Source organism: Oncorhynchus clarkii, unplaced genomic scaffold (assembly GCF_045791955.1).
Source record: "Oncorhynchus clarkii lewisi isolate Uvic-CL-2024 unplaced genomic scaffold, UVic_Ocla_1.0 unplaced_contig_1077_pilon_pilon, whole genome shotgun sequence".
Lineage (NCBI taxonomy): Eukaryota > Metazoa > Chordata > Actinopteri > Salmoniformes > Salmonidae > Oncorhynchus > Oncorhynchus clarkii.
In genome coordinates this window covers 4642-12563 of record NW_027260298.1, presented here as the reverse complement: position 1 = coordinate 12563, position 7922 = coordinate 4642, and the positions used below count along the sequence as shown (strand labels likewise).

At 41.5% G+C, this 7922-nt stretch overlaps 2 non-coding genes across 2 annotated transcripts; both read right to left on the bottom strand.

The window, feature by feature from the left end:
• Window positions 1-4742: 4742 nt before the first annotated feature.
• On the bottom strand, window positions 4743-4825 carry trnal-cag (transfer RNA leucine (anticodon CAG)). Its single transcript has one exon. It is a non-coding gene; the product is annotated as a tRNA-Leu (tRNA).
• Window positions 4826-6183: 1358 nt separating this feature from the next.
• trnas-aga (transfer RNA serine (anticodon AGA)) lies at window positions 6184-6265 on the bottom strand. The gene has a single exon. It is a non-coding gene; the product is annotated as a tRNA-Ser (tRNA).
• Window positions 6266-7922: the final 1657 nt, after the last annotated feature.

Here is a 7922-nt window from a genome sequence, read left to right as displayed (position 1 = left end):
CAGAATGTCGCTTTTGGTGATGGTACCTCACTGTTTAAACATATTGCAAATGTACAAGAGTCAAGTGGACAAGAGTCCATCAGTCAATTAGATATCATTCTGACACCAAACTGATACAAACTGACACCAAACCCACTTTTTCCAACTCGTTTAGTAGCCAACTATTACATACTTCAGAGCTGGCCCAAAATTCACAACGCCTTGGGTTCAAACCCTAAAAAAACCATAAAACACGTAGTTACGTTCTAGCTGCGGGTCCATTTCGTATGTTATGTGTTGGCCTAGCTGAGGCGACCCCGAATCCCAAGTTTCGGCTCGATAGGTCATTTGGTGTCCGAGAAAAACCCTAATTGGTGCTGAAAATCCACTTTTTTCCATGCCTTCCTACGGGGTCCTTGAACGAGCTATCGGACAGAAACGTTGGGGTCCGTCTCTATGGGCCGAGCCGGTTTCAATGCACCTAGCCTTGCGTCTCTGAGACTTTTCTAAACGTCGTCATTTTCGTAATGGTCAAAATGAATTGAAGGTATTGCAAATGTACGAGGCTGTTTCTCGGTCCGAGAACCGTCTAGAGCCACGTAACTCACCACGCACCATCGACCGGAGGTCTAGAACAGGTTTCTAAAGTTTCGGAACTCTAGGTCTGACGGTTCTTTTTTAGCTCCAACAAAGCTAACTATTGCAGCCACTGTCTGTCTCTACGCACCCCAATACGTCCCTCCATTCAAGTTGTGTTTTAGTGTGATTTTTTTTTCCTTTGATTTTTTTGGGGAAAAATGACTGATTTACAGTTCATGGGGGTTGCCTAATCACATATATGAAGTTTTGGACAGATCTGACTTTTTTAACCCTTCGAAACAGCCCCTGAGACACCAATTATGGCACTTCCGGTTGGCACAGGAAGCTATAAGTCAACACATATCTTGATTGACATAGCCACTTACAGAATCCTGAGTTTTAAGTCTTTACGTTAAGAATTGACTGATCTACACAGGGTTGAATGCACTATGTCTATCAAACTGCAGGCAGTGTATGGGTATACACTTTTAGGGTGATTTTAACCACTTCCGGTTGGTCCAGGAAGCTTAGATTCGACACAGGTAGACCTCATAGTGGCCTGATGGACTGTCATAGAAGACAGGTTCATAAGGCATTCATAACCCACATAGGCTTCAGGTTGAATTTAGAGGTGCAGGCAATGTATTCCTATGGGGAGAGAAGTCAAAGCAAGCTGTTTCAAGTAAACACCTTCTTTTTACTGTGAAGGGTTAATGCCACACGGTCAAGGTTAGGCTTGCACGGATCGGGAGGACCTCAGGAACGTACCTGAGGTCGAATTGTGCTTCTCACCCTAACGGTTCTCTCACTGCCACCCAAAATCAAATGACATTGTGGGGCAGGCTTCATTTTGGGCCTTCTTTTTTTCAAGTTTGCTGCACTCAGAACGAGCTACGGTCAAGCGGGGCGTCTCGTTGAACTCGGCACAGTCTGGAGACTATGGTGATGCCATTTTTTGTGTTGATTTCAGACTGACATTTTGGTGATGGTCCCTCTCCGTTTAAACATATTGCAAATGCACAAAAGTCAACTAGCAAGTCAGTGTCCATCAGTCAATTAGATGTCATTATGACACCAAACGGATATCAATTGACACCAAACCCACTTTTTCCTACTCATTTAGTAGCCAACTATCACATATGTCAGAGCAGGCCCATAATTCACAGCGCCTTCATTTTAAAACATAATAAAAAGGTAAAACACATAGTTACGTTCTAGCTGCGGGTCCAGTTCGGACATTATGTGAAGTCCTATGTGAGGCGACCCCGAATCCTGAGTTTCGGCTCGATAGGTCATTTGGTGTCCGAGAAAAACCCTAATTGGTGCTGAAAATCCACTTTTTTCCATGCCTTGCTACGGGGTCCTTGAACGAGCTATCGGACAGACACGTTGGGGTCCGTCTCTATGGGCCGAGCCGGTTTCAATGCACCTAGCCTTGCGTCTCTGAGACTTTTCTAAACGTCGTCATTTTCGTAATGGTCAAAATGAATTGAAGGTATTGCAAATGTACGAGGCTGTTTCTCGGTCCGAGAACCGTCTAGAGCCACGTAACTCACCACGCACCATCGACCGGAGGTCTAGAACAGGTTTCTAAAGTTTCGGAACTCTAGGTCTGACGGTTCTTTTTTAGCTCCAACAAAGCTAACTATTGCAGCCACTGTCTGTCTCTACGCACCCCAATACGTCCCTACATCCAAGTTGTGTTTTAGTGTGATTTTTTTTTCCTTTGAATTTTTTGGGGAAAAATGACTGATTTACAGTTCATGGGGGTTGCCTAATCACATATATGAAGTTTTGGACAGATCAGACTTTTTTAACCCCTCGAAACAGCCCCTGAGACACCAGTCATGGCACTTCCGGTTGGCACAGGAAGCTATAATTCACCACATATCCTCATTGGGGTATGCTGTTACAGAATCCTGAGTTTTAAGTCCTTACGTTAAGAACTGACTGATTTACACAGGGTTGAATGCACTATGTCTGTCAAACTGCAGGCAGGGTATGGGTAAACACTTTTAGGGTGATTTTAACCACTTCCGGTTGGTCCAGGAAGCTCAGAATCAACACAGGTAGACCTCATAGTGGCTTGATGGACTGGTACCGAAGACAGGTTCATACGGCATTCATAACCCATATAGACTTCAGGTTGAAATTAGGGGTGCAGGCAATGTATTCCTATGGGGAGAGATGACACTGTAATCTGTGAGATCAAAAAACACTGTTTTACTGTTAAGGGTTAATGCCACACGGTCAAGGTTAGGCTTGTACAGATCGGGAGGACCTTAGGAACATTCATGTGGTGTAATTTTTCTTCTCACCTAAACGGTTCTCTCACTGTCACTCAAAAGCAAATGACATTGTGGGGCAGGCTTCATTTTGGGCCTACTTTTCTAATGGTCGTTGCGCTTAGACCGAGCGAGCTACGGTCAAGCGGGATAGCTCGTTGAACTCAGCACAGTCTGGAGACTATGGTGATGCCATTTTTTGTGTTGATTTCAAGATGCCATTTTGGTGATGGTCCCTCTCCGTTTAAACATATTGCAAATGCACAAAAGTCAACTAGCAAGTCAGTGTCCATCAGTCAATTAGATGTCATTATGACACCAAACCCACTTTTTCCTACTCATTTAGAAGCCAACTATCACATATGTCAGAGCAGTCCCATAATTCACAGCGCCTTTAGATTAAAACATAATAAAAAGGTAAAACACATAGTTACGTTCTAGCTGCGGGTCCAGTTCGGACATTATGTGAAGTCCTATGTGAGGCGACCCCGAATCCCGAGTTTCGGCTCGATAGGTCATTTGGTGTCCGAGAAAAACCCTAATTGGTGCTGAAAATCCACTTTTTTCCATGCCTTCCTACGGGGTCCTTGAACGAGCTATCGGACAGAAACGTTGGGGTCCGTCTCTATGGGCCGAGCCGGTTTCAATGCACCTAGCCTTGCGTCTCTGAGACTTTTCTAAACGTCGTCATTTTCGTAATGGTCAAAATGAATTGAAGGTATTGCAAATGTACGAGGCTGTTTCTCGGTCCGAGAACCTTCTAGAGCCACGTAACTCACCACGCACCATCGACCGGAGGTCTAGAACAGGTTTCTAAAGTTTCGGAACTCTAGGTCTGACGGTTCTTTTTTAGCTCCAACAAAGCTAACTATTGCAGCCACTGTCTGTCTCTACGCACCCCAATACGTCCCTCCATTCAAGTTGTGTTTTAGTGTGATTTTTTTTTCCTTTGATTTTTTTGGGGAAAAATGACTGATTTACAGTTCATGGGGGTTGCCTAATCACATATATGAAGTTTTGGACAGATCTGACTTTTTTAACCCTTCGAAACAGCCCCTGAGACACCATTTAAGGCACTTCCGGTTGGCACAGGAAGCTATAATTCACCACATATCCTCATTGGGGTATGCTTTTACAGAATCCTGAGTTTTAAGTCTTTACGTTAAGAACTGAGTTATTTACGGAGGGTTTAGTATGTTTGTGTTATTTCAGAAAATCATAGAAAATCACAGAAATCTCGCAGAGCTCCGCAGCACACTTTAAAAAGATTCGTATGAACACCCTGCAACTGGATCTGTAACCGTTGAAAAAAAAAAACGCCTATTTGTGACCATCACCAAGTTGTCATTGTTCCGTTTCTCTTAAATGACGATAGATAAATGGCTGGTTCTTTTTTTATTGACACCGGAGGCTCCTTGACTTTGACCTGAAGTGGAAAAATAATTTCTCTATTTCCATTTAGGACCTTTAATCCCAGAAAAACGGCCATAACTCAAAAACCGTCGAGGCCTAGACGCCATCTTGTTCGGGGCCAACTGCCCATTATGCCAAACCTACGCTCACCAAGTTTCGGCTTCGAAATATTTTCCGTTTTCGAGATAAGGCCCCGTCGTGATTCGTGATGTTTTGCCAAATTGCCATATGATTCCGTATGCCCTCTTGTGGGAAATTCCGGGATAGCGGAAAAACGGTCCAAAACTTGTTTATTTTATAAAACGGAAACCGAATGTCCGACAAAGTTCATTTGATGACTTCCCGGTAGGTCTGGCCCTACCGCACGGCCCGACGCCGACCGCGAATTTTAAAAACGATTTCGGACGTCTAGTAAGGGACCGTATATTTGCAATATGGACTTTTTCACCGATCATACACGAAATGCCGAAATGTTCCCTTAAGGTATGTCAGAAGTGGGATTTGAACCCACGCCTCCATGGGAGACTGCGACCTGAACGCAGCGCCTTAGACCGCTCGGCCATCCTGACTACAGCACAGTCACTGGGTATCGGGTTAAAGATTATGCGGTAAATATAGAAATATGGACAACACTCTAAAATCACCACAGAGACCAGTACAATTATGCACGATACTGACTTGCACTTTCAATAGTCATTTGTTTTTATCAATTAAAAAGTCCAGTCATTGATTTAACCTCAATATTGCCTTCAATGGGAAAGAGTAGTAAATCGTCATTGAATGAGCGCTAAACTGGCCTCAGAATATGGCCATTCTGATATAAATGATAAAATTCCTCAGATAAGACCGAAAAAGTGTCTGGAAATATCAGCAACCATCAGGGTAAGAGTGACAACAGGTCCACATGGGGGAAATCCTAACAAATGGCTTAATGGGTCATTTCAACGCAATCGTGTTATTATTTATTTTTAGGGTTTAACAAGGCAGCTCACCTGTGACTTGACATTAGATGCGGCGACTTCGATTCCCCTGCAGACGATATTTTTGTTCTTCCCGCCAATTCAATCCACTGACAACGACCGACGAGTTGTGCGTTCCGAGATGCTTTTTGTTATTTGCCTGTTTGTGGCCCGCCTGTGATTATTGCGCGATTCTTGCAATTCTCTTTCAGCCTCTCACCAACTAGCTGTTTTTGCAGAATATTAAAAAGACGATAGTTATTCACTACTCATATTAACTAGGTGTCATTTACATTACCTTAAGTCATTTATTTTTCAACTGGATTTTACAAAGGTGCATGACATGCAGGCGCTAAAACGTTGTCAGGAGGGGGTTTCAAACCATGCCTATAGGGGAGTCTGCGACCTGAATGACTTAATGGTTATTTTCAATGCAATCGAGTTTTTCTTTTTCTTTTAGGGTTTAACAAGGTTTCTCACCTGTTACCTGTGGCTTGACTTTAGATGTGGCCAGTTCGATTACCCTGCAGACTATAAGAGTGTCTTCAGAATATGGCCAATTTGACATGAATTTAAAAATGCCTCAGATAGGACCAAAAAAAGTGTCTGGAGCTTCCCGTCAGGGTAAGAGTGACAACAGGTTTCCACATGTCAAAATGGGGGAAATCTTAGCAAATGGCTTAATGGTTATTCATGAGAATCGTGTTGTTGTATTGTTGAGTGTATCATGGGATCTCACCTGAAATCTGTGGCTTGACTACAAACCTGTAACCTATGCTACTGTGGCCTATAGAGCTAGAAGGCTGGATAACCAGGTGTGTAAAGGTGTGAAGTGGGATAGATGGCCTGCAGTCCTATCCCAAATGGACAACTAATCCCTATGTACTTGCGGAGATCTGAGAGGATGCGATTGGTATAAGAAACACGACTAAACTTCAACCTCCGGAGGGGTCAAAAAAATGCATTTTCGTTGTCGGCAGGATTTGAACCTGCGCAGGAAGATCCTAATGGATTTCTAGTCCATCGCCTTAACCACTCGGCCACGACAACGTTGACAGAAGAAAACAGGCTTGTTAGGAGTGAATGGGCCAACAGGCATAGCCTACAGAAAGTGAAATTTAACAACTGAAAGATAATGCAGTAACTCATTATAATGCAATAACACAAAATGTTCCCCTCATTCATTTGTTATTAAGTCCAGCTGTTTTCTTATTTAACCTTGATCTTTGCTCAGCTCCAGAAGGTCTGCATTTGAGAGTGTTTATTATGAATTGTAAGGGAATACCCCCCTGATTTGTACAAAAATAAATGTCAAAATATTGGCATTGGACAAACCATGTACACGATGTCCAATACCACCCAAAGCGGCGTTGATTCGTGCAAAGTATATGGCAAATGCCATATGGCAATTGCCAATTGTAACACCTCAAAAATCCAACAGGGGGCGAGTGCGCTCCACCTGGGTTTTTCATATTGGAAATGCAACCCAAGTCAACATCCAAAAGAAAAATTTTGAAAAAATGATATTTTTTTCAAAAACTTTTTACCCCTTAAAAAAGTGCTTTCTGGGCCTTTTTTCGAATTTCTTTCGCTTTTTTTGTCAATTACACATGTGTAAGAACTGTATGAATATACTTTTGTCCAATTTTGATATCAAATTTTTTTTTTTTTAATTACATGCGCATAAGGCATATGTTTTGTCCATTTGCAATATGATTTCATAGGAAGTCAAAAGTCAAAAGTCAAAAATGTCAAAATTTGGTAAAAAACTTCACACATCCTTAAAAAAGTGCTTTCTGGACCGTTTTTCAAAATTCTTTCAATTTTTATGTCAATTACACATGTATAAGAACTTTATCAACATACTTTAGTCATACTTTATTATCATTTTTTTTTTTTTTTACTAGTGCATAAGGCATATGTTTTCTCCATTTGGAATATGATTTCATAGGAAGTCAAAAGTCAAAGTCAAAAGTAACGATTTTCCTCCGTGCAACTGGTGATCTGAAATGTGCAACTGGTGATCTGAAATGTGCAACTGGTGATCTGAAATGTGCAACTGGTAACCCAAAAAAAAATAATTTGATTCTATGTTTCCTTACTTTTTCAAAGTCACTGTGCATTTGCAATATGTTTTAATGGGCAGGTACCATCACGAATTTGTCATGCTATAAAAATCCTGCAGGAATGTGAAATTGACTGGCCCGATGAACTCGGGATGGCTTTGCAGTGATTCTGGGTCATCTCAATCGCTCGTTTGGGTTGATTTCAGAATGTCGCTTTTGGTGATGTTTTTTCACTATAGAATCATATTGCAAATGCACGTGCAACTGCTCACCCAAAAAAAAAATGTTTAGATTTTTTTTGTTTATGTTTCCTTACTTTTTCAAAGTCACTGTGCATTTGCAATATGTTTTTTCACTATAGAATCATATTGCAAATGCACGTGCAACTGGTCATCCCCCCAAAAAAATTTTAGATTTTTTTTGTTTATGTTTCCTTACTTTTTCAAAGTCACTGTGCATTTGCAATATGTTTTTTCACTATAGAATCATATTGCAAATGCACATGCAACTGGTCATCCCCCCAAAAAAAATTTAGATTTTTTTTGTTTATGTTTCCTTACTTTTTCAAAGTCACTGTGCATTTGCAATATGTTTTTTCACTATAGAATCATATTGCAAATGCACATGCAACTGGTCATCCC